The sequence below is a fragment of the Aphelocoma coerulescens genome, chromosome 13 (genome assembly GCF_041296385.1).
Source record: "Aphelocoma coerulescens isolate FSJ_1873_10779 chromosome 13, UR_Acoe_1.0, whole genome shotgun sequence".
NCBI classification, from domain to species: domain Eukaryota; kingdom Metazoa; phylum Chordata; class Aves; order Passeriformes; family Corvidae; genus Aphelocoma; species Aphelocoma coerulescens.
The window spans coordinates 12,975,207-12,998,858 of NC_091027.1; positions in this window are offsets into that span (position 1 = coordinate 12,975,207).

Here is a 23,652-nt window from a genome sequence, read left to right on the forward strand (position 1 = left end):
TGAGGTTTAATGCCTCACTCATATTTAGGGTGAGAGCCCATAATCCCCTAGCTCAGCAGTTTACATATTTTGTATGATTGGTTCATGTTTTCCCCTCCCTGTTTTATGTATAAGTTTGTTAATATTTCCCCTAAGTTAATATGCATTAATTCTAGAAAGTTCTGTTGTACTTGACACCCCATTGGTTCCTTCCCTAAGTCCCTCCTTGGTGTTATTTCCGTTTGTTCCCTCAGCCTCAACCCCACCTCCTGTCAAGTATCCAATTGGCTGTGTCCCTTATCCCTGCCTTTCCTATCCCCACTATAAAATCCCTGGACACCCTCAGATCTTTGGCTGGCCATCTCCTCCCCACATCACTTCATCTAAATAAACCTTCTGCATGGAACTTATACGGAGAGTCCCCTTTCTCTCCTCTCCGCATCCGCCTGCATGCCTTCACACACAGCTCACAGATGGCTCCCTCAGGTGAGGAGCTCGTCCCCTCCTGCGTCCTCTCTTTTTGTGTGGACCGCCTAGGACCAGTTGGGTTGCCGTTAGACCTCTGGGCTCTCTTTGAGCTAGCACGCTAAACCTGACAGGACTGCATGATAACTAATTTGCATGGAAAGTGATAAACTCATCTCCAGGGCAGGGAAAACTTACCTAGAGAAAGGTACCCCCACCAAGCTCAGAACCCTGGGCACCCCACCAACTGGGTCAGCTCTGAAGCCAGGACTGGTGATCTCCCTTTCTTCCTCTCTCCTCCTCTCTTTCCCTTCCCTTTCACTCCTTTATGTAAAACCCCCTACTATGTGCTTATGTAGGAGGTCAGGGATTAACTGGTATCAATTTCCATGCCAAGCGTGTAATTCACTAATAAAACCTTGTAAGCTTTTGCAGACCCTCTGACTATTGTTGTTCTTTGCAACCACAAGTGAATCATTTGAGGAAATTTCTTGGTTTTTTTGGGAAGCCCAAGTGTAAGTAGTGTTTGCTTTTCAGTAGAAACTGTGCAAGTGCCAGTGAGGTAATCTCCAAGGACTTTCGTGCAGAGCAGGACTTCGAAGCCCATTAGATTTATAAAACAAATTGTTGCCAGTTTTTCATTGTTTTGAGGTTTTTGTTTGTTTTTGCTTTTAAGGTTTAAACTGCCTCCTTGCATTCTAAATTTCCAATTTGCTAAGGATTTTGCAAACAAAAAAGAAAAAAGTAAATGTATTGAATCGTGCCTCAACCAGGCCAGGAGACACTTCAGAGACAGAGTCAGAGAAGTGGGTATTTGCTTTATTCGGCGCGCCGGGTGTGTGGGGATCGCTCCTCCAAACACACACACCTGGTGCTCTCTACAGCACAGTATTAAGGGTTAAATTATGAATATTCATCACATTCCTTGGGACAGGTGTGGTTACACAAATTATTTCTCGGAAGTCATTAGCATATGGGCCACGCATGCGCTGTGTGTCCTGGTGGTCGCGCTGAGGAAGGCCTCTCCTCTTCCTCGGGGGTCTTTCTGATGAAGGCCAGTGTGGGATATGCCCAGCCCTTGCCCTGGAGGGATCCCTGCTGAGACAAGAGATTTTGCAATCGCCCAGCAGGACTCCCTGAAAGGGGCAGCCGCTTCTTGGGTCATGGCGAGGAAAAGTGGACCCACAATCCTTTGAGAGACACTATGCAGATCTTTCTGTAACCCATTGGTCTGTCCCAGACCCTCTGTAACCCATTGGTCCGTCCCAGACCCTCTGTAACCCATTGGTCTGTCCCAGACCCTCTGTAACCCATTGGTCCCCTGCTGATCCCCTGTATCCCTATAAAAGAAAGCCCCTTCGCCGGAGGGGGAGAGAGCTCGTCCCTGGATTTTCCCCTTCGCCGGAGGGAACCAACAATAAAGCTACCTCTGTGCGGAACCAGCCACACGGGCCTCTCGTCTCTCTCTGGTCTGGTTTGGCCTGGAGGATGCCCTGCAGAGCTGAGCTGGAATCACGAGCTGATAATCACTAAAGAGCTGATAGCCTCTGCAAGGGCCCTCCTTTGCCAGCAGCTGAGAGGAAGACACTGGGCCTCGGGAAGGCGATCCCTTCCGGGACCATCTCTCCGGACCAGTCACCTCTTCCTGGGTCAGAGCCACGGACCCCCCCACCAGCTGAAATAGGCCAGTAGTCATCCTCGCAGTGAACTTTTCACCTTTCTCCCTGGGCATGCGTAGTCCTTTGAGGGATGATTCAGCAATCTCTGAGATGATCCTTGTCCCCTCTACCTTGACAAGATTAGGGTGAATTTGGCTTCTCAGGCTTTGTAATTAACATCTTATGTCTGAACTAACATTGCTGTCTCCCAATAGTTAACTTGTGCTTACATGAGTTAGTTATTGACTGCCCCTTCTTCAATCCCCCCTTTTCTTTGGTTATTTGTAATTCTTTACAAATCTTGTATGTCTTTAAAGTAAGAACCCTTCTCTATCTTATTTCTAAGTTTATACTTGTTTATATTGAGCATAAGCATTGCAATTTCAAGTACATAATATCATACAACAGTAACTACTAATACAAACAGTAAGTAGGAATGCAATAACACAAATAGCTATTACAAACAATTGTTTAAGCCAGGATAAGTTGGGTAACCATGATGTAAGTTTGTTTCATACCTTTTTAAGCCTTCAAGAAGTGTCATCTAAAGTGATTTGATGCAATGTTCACTTTGGATAAATAATTTTAACAGTTTTCTGGATATGACTATGAGACCTTTTTATCTTAGCCCACCCATCTGTGCTAATAATTTTTTTTTTTTTTTTTTTTTTTTTTTGTATCTAATTTAAATCATAATTAGAGTTAGGGCTTGGATCTGAACTCTACTGGCCACTGCCTTTGCTGTTTTGTCTGCCATAGCGTTTCTCAGTTCAGGTATAGTGTTACCCTGGGAGTGTCCCCTACAATGCATTATAGCCACTTTTGAAGGTTTTACCACTGCTTCCAGTAACTGCATGATTTCAGTAGTGTGCTTGATTTCTTTCTTCTGTGAGGTTAATAAACCTCTTTCTTTCTAGATAGCCCTGTGAGCGTGTACCACTCCAAAAGCATACCTTGAATCAGTCCAAATGTTGAGAGGTTTTCCTTTGGCCAACACCAAGGCTCGAGTTAGGGCTATTATTTCAGCCTTTTGAGCTGATGACCCCACAGGTAATGGTTTTGCCTCAATGACAGCGTCTGTGGTTGTAACTGCATACCCAGCGAGCCGCTTACCATTCTTGACATAACTGCTCCCATCAGTGAACCAGCTGTCTGCATTTTCTAGTGGAGAGTCCTTTAGGTCCGGGCAGCTGGAGTAAACTGCCTCCATGGCTTCGATGCAGTCATGCTTTCCAGGCTCCTCAGTAGCTTTGCCTTGGAGGTAAGCTGCTGGGTTTAAAATGTTAGTTACTTGGATACTCACATCCTCCGATTCTGCCAGGACAGCCTGGTATTTGAGAAAGCGAGATGGGGTTAACCAGTGATTTCCTTTTTGTGTGAGCACTGCTGACACTGTGTGAGAGACAAAAACAGTTATCTGCTGGCCCAGTGTGAACTTGTGAGCTTCTTCTATGTTCAGGATCACAGCTGCCACTGCACGCAGGCAGGGGGGCCATCCTTGGCTGACCACATCTAGCTGCTTGGAGAAATAAGCCACCGGCCTTTTGTATGGTCCCAGCTTCTGTGCCAAAAGTCCCAGCGCCAGTCCTTGTCTCTCATGTGAGAACAACAGAAAAGGTTTAGTGACATCTGGTATGCCCAGTGCTGGAGCTTGCATCAACTCACGTTTTAGAGTTACAAATGCATTATTAGTCTCTGGTGTCCAGCATAGGTGAGTTCCCCCAGTCTCTTTTAGGAGTTGGTATAAAGATTTCACAATGAGTCCATAGTTATAGATCCATAATCTACACCATCCTGTCATTCCCAGAAAGGTTCTTAGTTCTTTGGTTGTGGTTGGCCTGGGCAGTTGACAAATTGCCTCTTTCCTGTTGTCTCCCAAGGCTCTCTCCCCTCCTGCCAGTTCATACCCCAGATATGTAACTTTCTGCAGGACTAGCTGAGCCTTTTCAGGGGAGACTCTATATCCACTTAGTCCCAGAAAATTTAAAAGACTTACAGTCTAGTTCTTGCAGTCTTCACGGGTCCTTGTTGCTATCAGTAGATCATCGACATACTGCAGGAGTGTACCTTCTCCAAGTGGCGGTGTCCAGGCTTCCAGTTCCTTGGCTAATTGACCTCCAAATATCGTGGGGCTATTTTTGAATCCTTGTGGCAATACAGTCCATGTGAGCTGACTTTTTCTCCCTGTTCTGGGGTTTTCCCATTCAAAGGCAAAAATTTCCTGACTGCTTTCAGCTAATGGCAGACAAAAGAGAGCATCTTTTAAATCTAAAACTGAAAACCACACTCAGTCACTTTGTAATTTTGTGAGTAAAGTGTCCTTAGGTCCTGAACTAATCAATAACTTTCATTTGGCTTCTGTACTAGTAGAATTGGGGTATTGCAGGAAGGTCTACACTCTCTCAACAACCTCTGATTAATAAATGTAGTAATTATTGGTTTTATTCTTACTCATGTTTCATGCCTTAGTGTATATTGTTTAATTGACACTGGTTGTGCCCCTTCCAGTAGTTCAATAATCACTGGGGGAGCCTGTTTTGATCTCTGGAATTTCAACATCTCCTACTAATGGGATCACTTGATTTGTTATTTTGCTATCTACGGGTATTTCTCTTTCCTTTATCTAATCTTAGTGGTTTAACTTACACTTTAAAGTCTTAGTCAGGTATCTTCAGGAGGCTTCTTTGGTTGTAGCTTCTTTATACAGTTTTTGTTATAATAATATTCTTACTCTGCTGTATAATTCTATACATTAGGAAGGATTAGTTTTTATGATACAAAACTAACACACAAAACATTTTCATACAAAATGTTCTCATGCAAACATATCTTTACATTAGGGCTATGCTCTGTTTTCCAGGAGACAGATTATAGCACTCTTGTCATTTAATCTTGACACAAACTACAAACTGTGGCTTTATTTTGGTGGGATTAAAAATGAATTCTCTTTCAAACCTAGTTTTTTTTTGGTTTTTTTTTTGTTTTGTTTTGTTTTTTTTTTTTTTTCATCCCATTCTGCACCTACAACTGAGATTGCAGAATGTGCTATAAATAGGAGGGGTGAGGAAAAGTGAAAACATCCTCTTAAGACATACGGCTTGAGATTGAACAGCACTTTAGTTTGAGAGCTGGTAGAAGGCTTTTCTGTATCCCTCTTGGTTTAGGAAGGGGGATTCAATCATTTCTCATGTAGCATTTGCTTGTGTTTTGTCAAGATTCTTTAATTCACTAATTAGAAAATTCAAAAATTTAGCTAGATTATAATAATTTTGAAGCCTTCTGAGGCAGAGCCAGGAAGGTTAGTTCACATTTGTAGGATTTCAAATATGTATAAATTCTTATACCAACTCTCAGGATAATATTGGTTGAGACAAATTATACATTTATAAGACTTTAACCACACCATTTTTCAGTAAAAAGACAAAACAAGTTAGACAAAAATTAAACTCAAGAATATTTAGAATGCTTTAACTTCTATTTGATCTCTCACCAAGTCACTTGCAATGAAAACACAAACAAATTATAAACATTAACCAACTGACAATGCGAGCAATTATGGTGACACTTTACATTTCATTGGTTTTCACACAGCTCCATCTCATGTGTTGGTAGATTCCTATAAAAGAAAAGTGAAAATTTGGCCCACTAGACCAATTATTAAAAAGAAGTAAAACTTTTTGGGGCTAACACAAAGTGACAGTGAAGCAATGGTTATCACATTTAGATGTGATTTTGCTGCTTGCAGTTTCCGTGCTCTCAAACTGCTTTCTTTACCTTTGATGTCGGGACATTTGACATTCCTAGAGAAGAAAAAAGAAACAAACTTCCCCCCCCCAAAAAAAATGAAAAATATGTCTGAGTGAAACAAGAGTTTAATTGCATTAACTTATTCAAGTGGAGTTTTAGTATTTATTCTATGAAGTGCTTGTTGCACCACTTTTGTTGTCTCCCACAGGTTTTCGGTGGGGTTTCTTCCAACTGATTCTTCAGTGGAGGGAGTGAGACTGCTTTTAAAAGTTTTGCAAGAGTTGCAGTCTGTGAATCAGGCATTTGGATTGCTTTTTATTTTTTTTTTTTTTTTTTTTTTTCAGGGTTTTAGTAGGCTTCTGCTTTTCGCCCTGGAGCAGTTTGCCTTATCAGTTTGCTCCCTTTGTTCTAGTGATTTTCCCTTTGGACAAGATCAAGTTCGGCAGCAAGCAATGCTACTGCCTAAAACCCTTTTTTTTTTCTTTTTTTTATTACCAAGTCCACCCCAGGAGTAGAGAGGTGATTAACAAATTAACCACGGAAGAATAGCAAAACATTTTCTCCATAGGTTTCTCTACAGCCCCCGCAGACAAGGCTGCATGACAAATACCTAGGCCTGCACAGGGACACCACCATCCCCACAAGGCAGCAGCTGCAGAATTGGCTGCAGGATTAGAATCTGCCAATTCTAGTTTTCCACAATAAACCACAGACTGGTGGCGGGGTTCCCCATAAGATAGGAGCTCCGGATTCGCCTCAGGTCTGAAACCTGCCAATTTTGGCTTTTCACAACAAAACACGAAAGGCACAGGGGCACGGGTCCCCTCCAAACAGGAGCCTTTTAGCTCTGCACAAGCACCACATAACAGGAGCCTTACAGCTCTGCACAGCCAAACCTGTTAATCACGTCCACAATTCTTACAACTTCTGCCATCACCTTTGCCATCGCTTTTGCCTTTTCCTCATCTCTTCTTACATACACATACACTTGCTGTATTTTTCTAACCAGTTTCTCTCAAATTTCTCACTATTCTCTGCCACTCTCCCCTTACTCTAACATTATCTGCACTTTCATTTTTTTTTTTTTTTTTTTTTTTTTGCTCTTTCTAGTCTGATACCAAGCTCTCTCCTCTGGCAGCTTGGACACCACCCACTCCATCTAGTAGAAGTACAATACCACTTTCTCTCACAGTTAATACATGCACAGAAATACAAGCTTCACAACTGTTTTCATACACTAAACACAGGATTTCAAAAGGGAAATCAGATGGAGCTACATTAGAAAGGTGTTGGGGGTCTGGATGTTTTCAATTCAATAGCTAAAATCTTTTCTCCTCTAAAATCTGCCCCCCCTTCGGACAGTAAGGTTGAATTCCAAACCAATGGTTTATATGATTTATCCTCATTCACTCTTTGCCAAACGCTTCGCTTTTCTCTGGCCGAGCCCGTCGCCGGGGTACGGAACCGCAGATAGAGCCCCTCACTCGCTTCGCACCTTGACAGCGCGTCTCATCCACTCTCACTCACACAGCAGCACAATAGCAACAGACAAAACGCAAATAGCCGTACGCAAATAGCCGTACAATATCGCATAACAGCGGGGTCCAACCCCTTGAAGGTACCTTTTGCAGTGAGGTCCAACCTCGGGGGGGTCCAACCCCCTTAAAAGTACTTTTCACAGTGGGGTCCAACCCCGGGGGTCCAACCCCTTAAAAGTACTTTTCCTCTTGCCCAGGACTAATTTTGGGAGACCCAGTCTTCCTCGGGACTTTCAACCCACCCTCAGGGACTCGAACCCTGGACCTGCAGGTATTTTGTGTTTAAAAGGAATAGCAAATACCTTAATTTGGTGCAGATGGTCCTTGTCTGCCCCCGCCGTGAGCCAAGGGACAGCTGAGCTCCCCCTGAAAATTCAGGGTCGCGACTGGGAGGTCTGCTTACCCCTGGATCCAGCAGCCGGGCAGAGAGGGTCCCATCTCGGGGTGCCAGATGAATCGTGCCTCAACCAGGCCAGGAGACACTTCAGAGACAGAGTCAGAGAAGTGGGTATTTGCTTTATTCGGCGCGCCGGGTGTGTGGGGATCGCTCCTCCAAACACACACACCTGGTGCTCTCTACAGCACAGTATTAAGGGTTAAATTATGAATATTCATCACATTCCTTGGGACAGGTGTGGTTACACAAATTATTTCTCGGAAGTTATTAGCATACGGGCCACGCATGCGCTGTGTGTCCTGGTGGTCGCGCTGAGGAAGGCCTCTCCTCTTCCTTGGGGGTCTTTCTGATGAAGGCCAGTAGTCATCCTCGCAGTGAACTTTTCACCTTTCTCCCTGGGCATGCGTAGTCCTTTGAGGGATGATTCAGCAATCTCTGAGATGATCCTTGTCCCCTCTATCTTGACAAGATTAGGGTGAATTTGGCTTCTCAGGCTTTGTAATTAACATCTTATGTCTGAACTAACATTGCTGTCTCCCAATAGTTAACTTGTGCTTACATGAGTTAGTTATTGACTGCCCCTTCTTCAGTATTAAGTGACATACCTGGATTCTGGAGTGCTAGATTCTCTTAAATTCTAAACTTTAATATTTGCTCTGTAAAAACTGAAAGGAAAATTGTCACAGCTCTACATGTCCATTTTCATTTAGTACTCTGGGATTCATGGTTTATGGGGTAAAAATTAAACAGGAAAATCAGATGATGCTTGAAATCCTTTTGGTTATTAAGAGCCACATTTTTGGAAATTTACATTAAAATCTCTAGGAAAACCTAATTTCAGCTCAAACCAGTCTTTTAGTGTCTCTCACTTCCTACTCTATTGTCATGGTTTAGCATAGTTTGGGTTTTAAGTTAAAGAGGGCTCTATCAGTCCCAGAAGTGATTCTTTGCAAAGAGGTGCTTATAGCTTCCTCCAAACCCAACAGAACCAATCAACTGGCTAGTTTGAATATTGGCAACTTTTTTTAAGCCACTTAAGAAGTTTGACACGCCTCTGTGATCCACATCTAAGAACAAACAAATCCCGGGAAAGCTCTCTTGTTTCCAGCTTTCGGACAGGTGTCTGGGGGCCCGCGGCGCAGCCCAGCGGGGCCGGGCTGGGCCCTGCTCGGCGCGGCTTGGCTGAGATCTCAGCTGCTTCTGCTCGCTGGACAGCCGGTGCAGCCCCCTCAGTGCAAGCCGGGCCGGCCGGGAGACAGCCACCCAGAGCCCCCGCAGCCCTGCTCCGTGCGGGCCAGCCCCCGCAGCCCCCACAGCCCTGCTCCGTGCGGGCCAGCCCCCACAGCCCCCGCAGCCCTGCTCCGTGCGGGCCAGCCCCCACAGCCCCCGCAGCCCCCACAGCCCTGCTCCGTGCGGGCCAGTCCCCCCAGCCCCCACAGCCCCCACAGCTCTGCTCCGTGCGGGCCAGCCCCCGCAGCCCCCACAGCCCCCGCAGCCCTGCTCCGTGCGGGCCAGCCCCCGCAGCCCCCGCAGCCCCCACAGCCCTGCTCCGTGCGGGCCAGTCCCCCCAGCCCCCACAGCTCTGCTCCGTGCGGGCCAGTCCCCCCAGCCCCCACAGCTCTGCTCCGTGCGGGCCAGCCCCCACAGCCCCCACAGCCCCCACAGCCCCCACAGCTCTGCTCCGTGCGGGCCAGCCCCCACAGCCCCCGCAGCCCCCGCAGCCCCCACAGCTCTGCTCCGTGCGGGCCAGCCCCCGCAGCCCCCGCAGCCCCCACAGCCCCCACAGCCCTGCTCCGTGCGGGCCAGCCCCCACAGCCCCCACAGTCCTGCTCCGTGCAGGCGGCCCCATGGCGCGGCCAGGCCAGCCCCCACCCAGTGCGGCCGACATTCATCTGAGGCCGCTGCCCGGCAAAGACCATGTGCCCAATAACGAGAAGTGAATTCCAGCTGCGGGGCCTGGGTGCGATTAACCCTTTTACTGCTGTAAGTTTTCTCCAGAACAGATGAAGCCTGCAGACATCAATCCTCTCCCAAGTCAAAAGAAAAGGAAGGGTTGAGGGCACGTGAAGAAAACACCCATAAAGACACCAAAGTCAGTGAAAAAGGAAGAGCTGAAACCCCGAGAGAGGAGAAAGAGGAGATGCTTCAAAGCCTAGAAGCTGAAATTCTGTTGTAAAGCTATGGTGATGGACTATGATACATCAGAGTACCTGTTGTAATTCCATGAAAGCATGGGGGGGTGGAGCGTTCAACCTGCAATTGTGAGCAAAAGTACCTGTGCTGAAACAAGCAAATGCTGAAGTAGCTGTAATTTGATGATAAGCTTGAACAGAGAGAGATGAAAGTGATGAAGACCCTTGCTCCCAGGGGAGGAGGAGGGCCTCTGTTCCTGGAGCTGAAGATGCTCCCAGAGATAGGTAAAGAGAACCTTTGTTTCTGAACAGCTCAACCTTAAAATGGTACCCCAGTAGCTCCAGATTGGGTCCTCGAAAGCTGTTGTGGGGAAAGCTGTAAGTCGAGGGAAGGGACACATGTGAGCAGAGAACCAACCCGGGCAGCTGTCTCATTGTGATACTGCACCGTGAGAGAACTCTTTCTTGTGGAGATGTCTCCATAGCATGAGCAAGAGAGACTCCTCTTCTAAATGAAGTGAAAAAGATTATTATAGTGGTGGTAAACTGACTGAAAACCTTAAGGGTTGTCTTCTTACGTTATCAGTGGGAGAAGGGAGAAAGGTGGGGGGAGGAGAAGTGTTCTGAAGGTTTAGTGTGACTTTTTTTTCCTTCCTTTTAGGTCTGTTAATAAACTTCTTTATATTCTTTTAAGTTTTGTGCCTGCTTTGCTTTCTCCTAATTCTTATCTCACAGGAGGAGAATAAGTAAGTAATGGATATTTTGAACCAAACCACTACACTTAATTGGTGTTTCTGCCTGGTTTACAAACTGAACCCACTACATCTATGTTATACAGTAGATTTCAAATAAAAGCAGGTTGACAGAAGTTGGTGACATTTCTCATCACACAAAGAGAATTCTAAGTCACAAAATGTCATTTTGGCTTTTTTTCCATCTGCTGTCTGGAAAAGGATCTGCCCAAGTGATGATCAATGCACCTGTCAGTTGCACACTAAATTACTACAGCTGAAGGAAGGCAGAAGCAAAGTGCACCACATGCTGCATCTCTGATCAAAAAGAGAGGATGTTCTGATGTCCACATCCCTGGGCTGCAGCTGGGCTGCAGTCCACTCCAGAGTAATACACTGATGTGCCAAGTTACAGCTGGCTTAGGGGGCAGCTGGACCAGGAGCTTGTCCCTCTCATACCCACCATGGGCCTTCGAGAAAGATGTGTTTCAAAGGCTGTTGTGAATTACAGGGTCTGCAACTGAATCTGTGAAGAAAAACTTAATTAAAAAATACTCCTTGGGATGAAGTTCTTCTGTGTGCTGAAGTTCTTAAGAAACAGCTGAAATAATTCAGTCAGCCTTGCCTGACATCATCCCCCTATAACCGTACACATACATAAGCCTTTATCTCAGTGCATTGAATTCAAGTCTGTTCTGCCACAGAGGCAGATATGGGTATGGGAATTCGGATAGTTGGCTGAAACCATTTTTTCAGTGATTAATATAATGAGAAATAAGTAAGTCCATTAAGGAGGATTCCCCCAATGACACCCCTCACACTCTCTGCCCAATATGTGTCTGACGGGACTGCACATCTCTCCAGGAGGCTCAGGAAGCACCTGCTTGTGGAGAGCATGATGGCAGCAGGGGGACAACTCCTGCTCCAAAGCACCTGGGTGTACCTGCTGGAGGTACCTGCAGAGCTGTGACCTGTGCAGCACCTGGCAGAGCAGGTAACTTAATCTCAAATGATATTAGTCATTTCTGCCCTAATTTACATGAGGCTGTTTTACATTAACTCATTAATGACATAAATTATTCAAGTTTTTAACCATTCTGTTCCCACATACTCTGTAATTAATTTGAAACGGGATGTTCTTTTAAGTGGCACATCTTTATTTAAGCTACTTGCTTCGTGTGTTAACTTTACAACCAGTCACTCACATACGAAACTGCTTGTGCATCTAGCGATTACAGTATAACAGGAACTTAAATGAACTGTATAATAAGGTAGAAATATATAGCCTCCTACAATATCCACTTTTTTTGATGAGATTTGGACTTCAGAGATAAATTGAATGGTAAGCTTAGTGCTATCTTGAGGGTCCATGAGTTGCAGCTTTGAGCTCAGGGAACTTGTGGCTTTGCAGTGCTGCTTGTTTACTTTATAAAAACTTTATTCAGTTACTTGCCTGAATTAGTATTTAATTAGAACCTTAGAGAAGTGATGCTTCTGTCTGAAATGGCTTCTTTATAACCTGAAAAAGGGCTTGTGAGGAGGAATGGCTGTTCAGTGACACTGGCTTCCAAAATAATGACTACTGTGTAATGTCATAGGGCATTTGCCAGCATGAAAAAATGTCATTAATAGGTATGGAAAAAGAAAAAGTGTGTAGGCAGCAGGGATTAGGAATTACATTAAGAAAACTATTACAGGAAAGATTTCTCTCTGTGTTTAATATTCCACTGATTTCAGTAGGGCTCCTTACCATGCTTACATTTAAGCACAGGATAAAACTTCTAAGCATAAATGCTTGGGAGTACCTTGATGAGAGGCGAATAAGGATACAGATTATGGACTTCCATGTATTTTTAAGTTTTGATAGTACTCTGTTGGGGATACTGTAATTCAAATTGGTATCAAAGAGTGCAGCAAATCTTTTCATTGCAGTCTAGGAACTGGTGATGGCAGTGAGTGCAATCACAGCGGATGGACCTGATGAGATCCCCAAAGCCACTGTTCCTACCCCAGCCCCAGTGACAATGCTGTACAAGTACGAATGTGTGCAAATAGGGCTTATACTGCATTTTATGAGGCTGTTGTGTCGGTAGAAGGCAAAGGAAGGGCCAGAACAGTTTGTAGTTTTTACTTTAAGGAAATCTGGGAAAGCTAACTGCTCACAGTGTCTAGTAGTCAAGCAGAGACATTAAAGAAACACTGTGTGGGAAAAAGTTCTCTTGGACCAACAGCCATGACTGCTGTTTGAGCAAAGGGAGCAGCCTGCATGGTCAGCAGTTGTGGGAACAGGCTCTGAGTCCTCAAAGATGGCCAACTTCCAGAAAACAGAAAAGACACATTTGGCAGATATGTCCAGGAAAAGCTTCTTTGAAATATTGGGATTGACGTACTTTTAACGCCTGGTTGTACATAAAAACATTTTCTCAGCTCCTGCTATGCTCTTCCTCCTTCTGCCAGCACTCCAGCACACAAATCTTTCTTAGTCATCAGTAGAAATTTTAATTGCTTGGAGTTTCTGATCCTCCTTTTTATAGATATATGCTATATTTGCCTAGTATGTTTGGTATACAACTAGTTGTGCTTGTTGCCACTGTCTTGTGGGAAGTTTCCAAAACAACCCAGTACTTAACAATTTCAAATACCAGGTTCTATTCTTGCCTGTCTTGCCAGTTGATTCAACTGGTGTATTTTTAACTCAACAAGCAAAAGGTCTAATTTTCAGAATTACTGATCATCATCTAATACTGAGTGTCTTGCAAATTCTGAGTCATTAGAATACAGGTAAATCAGACAGTATTTTTGAAAGTCCTGAATGATGGATGGACAAATAAAGTATGGAAAAAAAGGCTTAAAAGGAGTCAAGGTTAAGGAATCCATTAAAAAAGAAGCTTGGATTTGTATACCAGTCCTAGCCCCTTAGTTCTGTTGACCCAGGAAATATAAACAGGTAGCACAAATATCCTATATAAGTTCAATTATTTCAACAACAACTTGAACAGATACTGGCAGTAGTCTAAGTGAATTTATTTGGCCCATGATTCATGAGAAAGGCTGGAGAAGGTCAAATTTTGGAAACTGGAGTAAGTGAGATGTTAAAAGGTTTTATGATTATGCTGGAGCAGATAGTCAGTTAGAACTATTAAAAGCTGACAAGGCACAAGGTCAAGATGAATTATATATTTCAATATTCTAGCAGGAGTGGGAAGAGAAGTATTTTGCGCAGCAAATGCTTTGCAACAGTGGAGATTCAAAAAATGAGTCTCAGTCTAAAGAACTGAAAATTAATCAACATGCCCTTGTATATTAAGAGGCTTTATTTTGCCCAAATTCAGTTTGCGAATGAAGATGGCAGAAAGGGAAGAATTTGTGAATAGGAGAAGGGTCCAAGTTAAAGCAGAACATATTCCTCTGTGTGATATTCTGTATATTTTCTCAAAGTAGTTAATCTAAATTGTAAATCATTGGTCTTGCAATAGTTCTACTGCTTCTTGCAAGAATGGGCAATACAGGAACACAGCCCAATGAGTGACAATAGCAGTATTTTTTATCCCTCCCAGGTGTATGAATATCAAAGAGGCAATATGAAAAGTTGCTTGGTTGTCACAGGTGAAGTACCTTCCGATTTTCTCCCTGAGGACATAGAGCATCAGATGTCCTGGGGGACAGTCTCTGATTAGCAAAAGGAAAAAAGAAACAGGGACCAAGCCTGTGCATGACTGCTTCAAGTCTTTAGTGGATAGTTAGCTCCAACAAAAATGCAACTGTGTACACTGATGACAGTGATACACAAAGGCAACAAATATTGGAAGAAAAAAAGAAAAGCATAGAGACACAGTTAAAGTACAAGATAACCAGTACCCATAAACAAAAGTCCTCCATCTGAAAACAAATACATTAGTGTAAATGAAGAGATGCTTAACTCAGTAACTAAAATATTAAAATGTGTAATATTAATCTTATCTTTTCATGCAAACAAGACGTAAATACTGTAAGAGCAAATCTCCCTCACACACTGTCTGGAACCACTCTGCAGCAGCAGTGCTTGTCTCAGCCTACATGAGGCCTGCACACTCCCTAAGAGTACTGTTCACTTCAACGTGACTTCTAAAAGCACAAAAGGAATATTACATATCCAGTCCATGGGAACTGGATGCACAATACTAGTTTGAACATTTAGTCGTGCTTTTGATATTCCCTCTCCTCATTATCTTCTGTGCAATTAAGTGGGGAGTTTTGCACAATGTTCTCCTCCCTCCTGCTGAGAACCGTTCTCGTTTGTTTATCAGGAGAAATGTACAGCTTCTTCAGCTTCTGGAAACCTCATTCACCCAACTGTGACATGGGGGCACTGCTATAAGTGCCTGCATATCCCACAGATCTAGAGGATTCACTTCTGGAGGTTAATGTTAAACTAATGCAGGGGAAAAGAAGAGAAAGATTTAGAAACAGCAAGTCCAGACAAAAGGAAGGGAACTATGAAAACACTGGCTCTGGGCCTCTCTCAAGACACAGCAAAGGGCTTTTATTTCCTCCTCTCTTTGGGGCAATACATGTGGAGTTGAATGGACGTTCCGCAAAATATCACCCTTTTTATTCAGGTTTTCTTTTATTTCTATTTTAGTTACAGATGTCATGTTATGACTGGCCTCTTTCTTGTTTGATTTTTGAAGAGGACTTCCAGTAGGAAGAGATATAACACAGAAAGCTGAGAGTATGGAAATGACTGTAGGAGGCAATATAGGAAACAGAACAAATAGTGAGCAGATATGAAAAATACAAGGTCATGTTTATAACAGTGAAGTGAGACTCAGAGACATGATTAAGATCACCAGGGTACACTGCAGATAGATGCCAGGGCCCTGAGGGGGCCACTGGCCCTGCAGCCCCTTTTCCCTGGGTCTGGACTTGGCTGCAGTGTGGGGTCAGCTCTAGGACGGGGCTGCCAGGAGACGCTCAGTGGGGAAGAGCCATGGAAAAACTCCCTGGGCCTTTGCCCCCAGATCTGACTGTGGTCACTGCCAGCCCCCTCTCCCTGTCAGCTGGGGACCGACTGTGGCCAGTGGATGAGGAGCTCAGCCTGCCTACCCCATGGGCAGCTCCTCTGGCTTCTCTCTGGCCAGGGAAGTAAGAAGGCTTATAGGAAAGAAAAGGCCTCTAGGCTGGGTGAGATCAGAGAACCAACTTAAAATGTTTCCCTTCTTGAGTCTTAATAGTGGCTATTTTGACTTTTTCTTTCTAAAGTGTGTATTTTACTGATAATTTATTAAAGGACAAAGTACAGCATTAGGCACCAGTGAGTGTCTAATAGAAGCAGAAGGACTAGAAGAAGATTGAGAACACTGTGGGCTTGTAAATCTGATCTCAGCGGCAAAAAATGCATGGAGAGCAATTATGCACACAGAACATTTAGATATATGTAATTGCTTAAGGGGAGTCAGCGTGGATCCTGGAAAAGAAGATTAGTCAAGATAAATGTCCTTGGCAGCTCTGAGTAGGCAGGACAGCTAGAGTGGATATCATTCATCTGGATTATGGGGCGGGAGGGGAAATTTCTTAATCCTACATAAACTGAAAGATGACCCATTTTCAAAGTCCATAAACATAGTTTGAGAAAAGAAAGCTGGTGGACTGGATTACAGCAGGTAGAGACAACAGGCATAAATATCATGTAACACTTTTGTTACAAAAATTCCCCATCTGATTTTCAGAGACTGCTTAGTGAATCCCTGAGGTATTGTGTTTCTCCCAATTGCATGTAAGTAACCCCCCCGGCTTTAGGACTGTCCTAATGTAACCTGAGTGATGGCAGCAGTTTCTGTGGCAGAGGCTTGGCATTCACTTGTGAATATCCACTGTCACACAAGTAACAATACAGGAAGGGGTCCGGCCTGGCATCAAGGACCGTGGCAGTAATTAAGTCACCTATTTTAGGATGTGGTGGAACCTGTTTCAAGACCACATGTTGCATTAATTCCGAGGTGGACAGCACAGGATCTAGGACAACTCTGAAGGCCTCCACCTTAATTTTCATTTCCATCTCCAGCAGCCATTCTTATGATTTCACTTTTATTCTACATGAAACATTTTAGAACTTAGCTCAGAGCAGAGCAAGGACATTTTCACTTTAGAATATATGGCTGGGCTGGAAAACTCTTCACAGATTGGGATCTACTGTGTTTTTCATATCTCCAGGTTGAGTGGTTATGGACACTCACCCAAGGCACATTTATGGCCTTACTGCTGCAGTGCCATCACTTCAGAGCAAGTATCCAGCACTCCTCAGTGACCAAAACCAGCTGGAGCTTTATAACTCAAGTCACTTCAAAAGCTCATTTTCATTCTGCACTGAAGGCTTCACCCAATTTACACAGAGGAGTTAAAATGGTCAGAGTACCTTTCACAGGTGACAGCCTCCTTTTCTAGTTCTTAAGGGAGCTGTTTCATGGGTACTTTTGGCACTGAGATAAAATATTTAAATGCACTCACTACCTGCTTTGTGTTTCCCAGACTGTAACATGGTGATCACTTCTGTTCCAGTTGTGCTTTACAATAATTTCCCTACACGAAGCTACATTTTTTGTACAAACCCACCCTCAGGCCCGAGGCACCTTTGCCCCTCAAACCATACTGCAGCTATGAGTTAAAATAGAGCAACTCTGTATGGCTGTTTTCCCCATGCTTCCCTTCTGGAAATGAAGCCCTGGGATGTGCACCACAACCACCAGCACAGGAGAGGTGTGAGAGCTGAGGGTAAAACGGAGAGGCTCAGATCCCCTCATACGGTGATGCTAAGCCGCTCAAAATGGCGCCGCCCGGCCGAGGGAGGAATTGTTGTTTTTTAAGGTATTATGCGGTGGTCTGTTTGGGGTTTTATAAGTATAATGGCTTAAGCTGATCACTTCAAAGTGGTCTTGAGGAGTTGTTTGGATTTTTTTCCTGATCTTTAAATACTTCAGAGTTTCCCAAGCTGAACGGATGGATGTGTGAAGCTCCTTGGGGTGCAGGTCTGCTCTGGGTGCCAGCTGGGGCTGAAGGAGGGGACAGCTCTGCCTCTGAGTGCTTCACTGCCTTCTTTGCTATAACAGTGTAGTTCTTGCAGGTATTCCAGATAACGCGTGTGCTGGTCTGAGGCCATGTGTTTTACTGTGTTTTCTAATTGAACCATCTATTTTTGTGGGCAGTGGGTTCTGTAACTCCTTTTCACAGGTGTTTTCCATTAATGGATCATTTACTCTGCTTGCTCCCTCCATTTACCCTTATTTAGACTGGGTGAATAAAACCAATAACATTTCTCAAGACTTTAGGTGTGGCTCAGGGTCATTATGATGTCGGTACTCAGCAACGCCTGTAAGAGTTCTTCGTGCTTCGTGTGATGTGTATGAAACTGTGGATGAAGCTTCCGGGTGGTAGTTACACCCCTTTTATAGCTGAAGGCCAAGTATCCAGAGGCTACTTATATTTTGGTTTTGTGGTGGGAAGAGGTTGTAGAGTGGAGAGTGATGAGCATCCTAACTGTTTCCTTCCCGTGGGGGAAAAACCTCACCTCTTTTCCTTGGCTGTGTTCTCTAAGGTAAATGCAGTCAGTAGTGCCTTCAAAAGGAGTAGCTGTTCTTTGAGCCTGCTCTTTCTCCCTACAAAAGGAAGAATTGATGCAGGATAGATGCTAATGTCTTCTAGTAATGCATTAAGTAGTGGAGCTTAACACGTGGAAATGATGTGAGCAGCCTGTCGACTACAGTAGGGTGGAATCTGTGTAAAGCTAGTGTTTGTCAGGACGAGTAAGCTCCAGATGCTGGCTGGGGAAGAACCCCATTCAAGTGCCTAGCCCCGGTGCAAGAGCAGGAACAGCTATTCCTGGAGGAATTCCCAAAGCCTGTTCTTGAGACTGGCCTACTCTGGACAGTGTGCTATCTCTATAAATATCTGTAACACTTATCTAGTGAAAAAGCTGTATTTTTTCATGTGTTTTGTGTTTTTTGCGTTTTTTGTTTTTTGTTGTTGTTGTTTTTTAGTTTTTGGGGGGCTGTTCCTGATTCTGTTATTTTGTTTCTTTTTCTGTTAGTTTCTGTTCGTTTCTGGGTTTTTTGTTTGCTTTGTTTGGGATGTCATCTTGTTTAATTAAAACTCTCTGTGCACTGTGAAAGAGAATAAACTGAAATTGAAGCAAGGCAGCAAAGATGGTTTGCAACAACCTTTCCTTTTCGACTTGCCAACCTGCTCAAGAATCTGTTTGGGAGCTGTGGTGGTGTTTGCTTGGACTTCAAAATCTGTCTGAGGCCGAGAGCCCCTGCCTGTGACCAGGTGTAGTGGTTTGGTCTAAAATACTCATTGCTGTTTATCTTCTGTGAGATAAGAATTAGGAGAAATGCAAAGCAGGCACCAACTTGAATGAATATAAAGAAGTTTATTAACAGACCTAAAAGAAGAAAAGAAAAAAAATTATACCACCTTTAGAACTCTCCTCCTCCCCCCACCTTCCTCCCGTCTCCCACTGACAATGTAAAGACAACCCTTAAGATGTTCAGTCTGTTTACCACTTCCATAATAACCTGGTTCAGTCCATTTAGAAAGAGAAGTCTCTTTTTTGCTCATGCTATGAAAACAGTATCACACCGAGACAGCCACCCACTTCCAAATATTGTTCAGTCCATTTAGGAAGAGGAGTCTCTCTGCTTGCGATGTGAGTCCCTTCCCCCGACTTGCAGCTTTTCCCGCAACTGCTTTCGAGGGTCCACTCTTGAAAGTTTTCTGGGGTACAATTTTAAGGTTGAGCTGTTCAGAAACAAAGAAAAACAGAGGCCCTTCTCCTTCCCTGGGAGCAAAGGGTCATCTTCATCTTTAAAACTATCTCTGGAAGCATCTCTAGGAATTGAGGTTTTTCTCCTTTCCTCTTTGGAGCAAAAGTCCTCATCTGGTTCATCTGGTTCATCTCTCTCTGTCCAAACTTCTCATGAAATTACAGCTGCGTCAGCATCTGCCTATCTCAGCGCAGGTGCTTCTGCTTATGAGTTGAACACTCCACCCCCCATATCTTCATGAAATTACAACAGGATACTCTGATATATCATAGCTTCACAACAGACTTTCAGCTTTAAGCATCTCCTCTCTCTCTTCCCTCAGGTTTTCAGCTCTTCACAGCAATAAAAGGGTTAATCTCACCTCGGCCTTACAGCTGGAATGTGGCTTATCGCAGTTGGTCACCTGACCTCTGCCGGACAGAGGTGCCGCTTTGCTGAATCTCGGCCGCAGTGGAGAGGGGGGGTTCCGAGCCCCTCCGGCTGCCCACGGCAAGGCAGTGGGGGGGTGGTTCCATGGCTGGAACAGGCCCATGGCTCCAGGCTGGCTGTGGCCCGGCCCGGCCTGGCCCAAGCAGGGCCTGGCCGGGCCCGCTGGCCCCCGCACGGGGCCTGCAGCCACCTGTCCTAGCGCCGGAAACGAGAGAGAGCTTGGGGGGGAGTTTGTCTATTCTTAAGTGTGTATCACAGAGGCGGTCACAACTTTAAGTGGCTTAAAGAATTGTCCATATTCAAACTGGCCAGCTGATAGGTTCTATCAGGTCCCAGAGGAAGCTGTAAGCACCCCTTAGCAAGGATATCCCTTCAGGGACTATGCTTGCTAACCTATGACACCAGGGCTTGCTTGTACTGCTGCACCAACAGTGCTCAGTGACGAGGAGAGTATTCCCGTGCTTATGGCCATTAGCCAAACATACCAGTGGTCAGTGATGAGGACGGAATATTGTAAAATTCCCGTGTTTGCGGCAGTTAACAAAACACATAAGTAACCAGGGACAAAAGAATGGGATGTTGGGAAATTCCCTGTTTGTCTCAATTAGCCAAACACACGGGTGCTCCGTGCCGGGGTGGGATACCGGAGCTGAATTCCCCGTTTGGGGTGATTGTCCACACGCCGCGGTGGCCGGTGCCGGGTGGCTGCCGGGGCTGAATTCCCCGTTTGGGGTGATTGTTCACACGCCGCGGTGGCCGGTGCCGGGTGGCTGCCGGGGCTGAATTCCCCGTTTGGGGTGATTGTTCACACGCCGCGGTGGCCGGTGCCGGGTGGCTGCCGGGGCTGAATTCCCCGCTTGCCGCAGTTCCCCGGGCGGGGGGCTGCAGTTGCGCAGCGCGGCCGCCGGAGGGCGGTGCTGCCCGCGCGGTGCGGCGCGGCCCCTGAGCCCCTTCCCGGTTATTGAAGGCAGAGGGAATTTCGCGTTTGCCGCTGGAACAAGATGGGCAGTTAAAAATTTATACTGTTTATTATTTCTTCATGTGTTTACACTGATGAAAGCAGCCAAGTAACTTATTTATCTTCATTTGTCAATTTGATGGACATGTGTTAATTGCGTGAGTAGGGTGCTCGTTTCCCTGCTGATCCATGGCTTGTACAATAGGTGATATTTAGTTGGTAGTACATATCACTTTGCTGGATGCTACCTGCCAAACTAGTCATTAAGATTTCAGATGTGTTTTTCTGCAGGCAGAGTAAAATGGCTGGAGGCAATAGGATCATTTTTTGGGGAGTTGTGTGGTAATGAGTTTACTTGCTCTTTTTGTGCTGGATGGCTGAGAAGCACTAACAATGCCCAAAGTCTGAAAGTTTGTGTGCCATCAAGCATGATGTTACACTGTAGTTTTCTCAACTGGTAAGAAAATCCTGAACACAATTGGTTTGAGTGTTTTCTTGTAAAATATACTGCGGGAAAAACTCGACAGGATTTAGTTTTGTTTATCTAGCTTAAACATAAACAATCTCCTTTTCACAATGTGTGAAATTTCTCTGTTTTAAATGGAGTGTTCATCTGCTTCATTTGGAAGTGTCAGTTACTCGTACATGATGACAGAAGCACATTAACAAAGCACGCAGGAATCAAAAGCCAGGGCCTTCACGTTCTGTCTCTTGACACCCTGGAAATCCTAGTGTTTAGTTCTCACTTACTATAGCAGATTGCATAAGTATTGAAAAGAAATGCACCTAATCTTGAAATGCACTTTTGACCCCTTGTCTTTGACCCTGACACATGATGGCATTGGAAATAAAATTCTGGCAGTTTTGCTGCGTAAGCGAAGTTTGCAGAGGCAGACAAGAAATCTATTCCTCCTCTGTAGATTTATCACAAAAATGCTGAAAGCAAACAACAAAGCAAGTTTGCTTTACTGGAAACAAACTCACACCTTTGCTCTTTCAAAGATCCTGTTTACAAGTTAAAGCCATGGCTCAGACTGTCTTTCTTCTTAAGCTGCCAATCTATAGGTGCTGCCTGAAGGCACTTGCAAAGGAAAAGATTGGGAGATATCCTGCTGCTATCACGGTCTAACTGAAGCACTTGATGTTCTGAATACTGGATGATTGTGTTTCAGTTGTCTTGAGAGCCTGGAGAGCTGAAGCTGAAATGGAGGCACAGGTGTGCTGTCACCAGCAAAATGATTGCTCTGTGTAGAAAAACTCCAACTGAAGTTATTCAGACCAATACAAATCTTTCTGGTGCAAAGTGCATTCCCAATAAGCCTATTAGTGGGCTATATCATAAAAAGATTCCAAAAAGGTCAGCTGAAATGACTCTTGATGTTATCTTCCTCAGAGGCTCTGCCCACACTGGGAATAGAACTGTATTTGAAAATGGTGTTGAGGCACAGTTTGAATTCAGCTCTAGCTGCTCCATTAGCAGCCTGGCAAGAGCTTGGATGAGATGTTAGAAACTATATTTTTTTCTTGGAGGAGGAGGGGAAGGTTTTGAATTTTGTTAGATTTAAACAAGGTGTTGTGGGGCACAAGTAGCTTTATTTTTTTAATATCTATTTATTTTTATTTCCTTAATATGATTGGGTTTGTGCTGAACATTTTTCTGTGTTACAGGTCATGGATGACATAAAATTCATCGTGGATTCTTTTAAGACTCTCGTCAGCATGGCTTTCCTTCTCAGAATAGACACAATCTGTATTTGGAAGGGACAGAATTAAATAAAATCATTATAGATTATGAAACAGACCTAGCAATGAAAGTGTGTTATGAGAACATGACAAGAAATTGCTCCTGTCACATGGTGGTTGTGAAAGGGGAAGGAAGGAAGGAAGGAAGGAAGGAAGGAAGGAAGGAAGGAAGGAAGGAAGGAAGGAAGGAAGGAAGGAAGGAAGGAAGGAAGGAAGGAAGGAAGGAAGGAAGGAAGGAAGGAAGGAAGGAAGGAAGGAAGGAAGGAAGGAAGGAAGGAAGGAAGGAAGGAAGGAAGGAAGGAAGGAAGGAAGGAAGGAAGGAAGGAAGGAAGGAAGGAAGGAAGGAAGGAGTAAAGGTGTAGATTTGTTATGGTGGCTAGAAAATGAATGCAGTAAGTTTGTAGTACAATTGGGAAGAAACCCAAGTATTTTGGTGCCCAGTTTTGTGCTCTGTTTGCTGGCAACAACTGTTTTGTATTTCGGCATGCTAAGAAAGTTGCATATAGAGGTCACTTGTTAGGATTGCTGATAACTTGTCAGGTTTCCACTAGGCACTGTTGTTGGTACAGTTTCTGGTGTGAAACTCCATTTTAAATAGCAAAACAGATATATTAAAAAAAAATAAAAATTCCTCATTTTCCTTTCTTTCCAGGAAGTTGCTGTTAACAGTTTTTTCAAACTGTTTCCTCTTTCCAGAAGATGTTTTTGCAGCCAGTGAAATAGGCAGCATGGTGTAGTCAGAATATCAGAGAGAAGAGAAGCTCCAAACTTTATCCACGGAAGTTGCTGATGGCTGCTTTTTACTTTGCATTACCGCTTGCCGGCTGGTTCTGCATGATCACTCCCTCATGTGGGTGTGTTTATTACATTCTCAGTTATGACACAGAATTTTTTTATTTGCAATGAAAGATGGCCTACATATATAATGGAAATGCAAGAGTATTGTTACAATGCCTCACCTAAACATTTGCTCAAGAACAGGTGCCTTATCTTTAAAATCCTCTTGATGGCACTGAAGCCTTAGGTATATACACTCAGAGCCTTTTCTTTCGGGTACCAAATCCTATTATCTAGGTT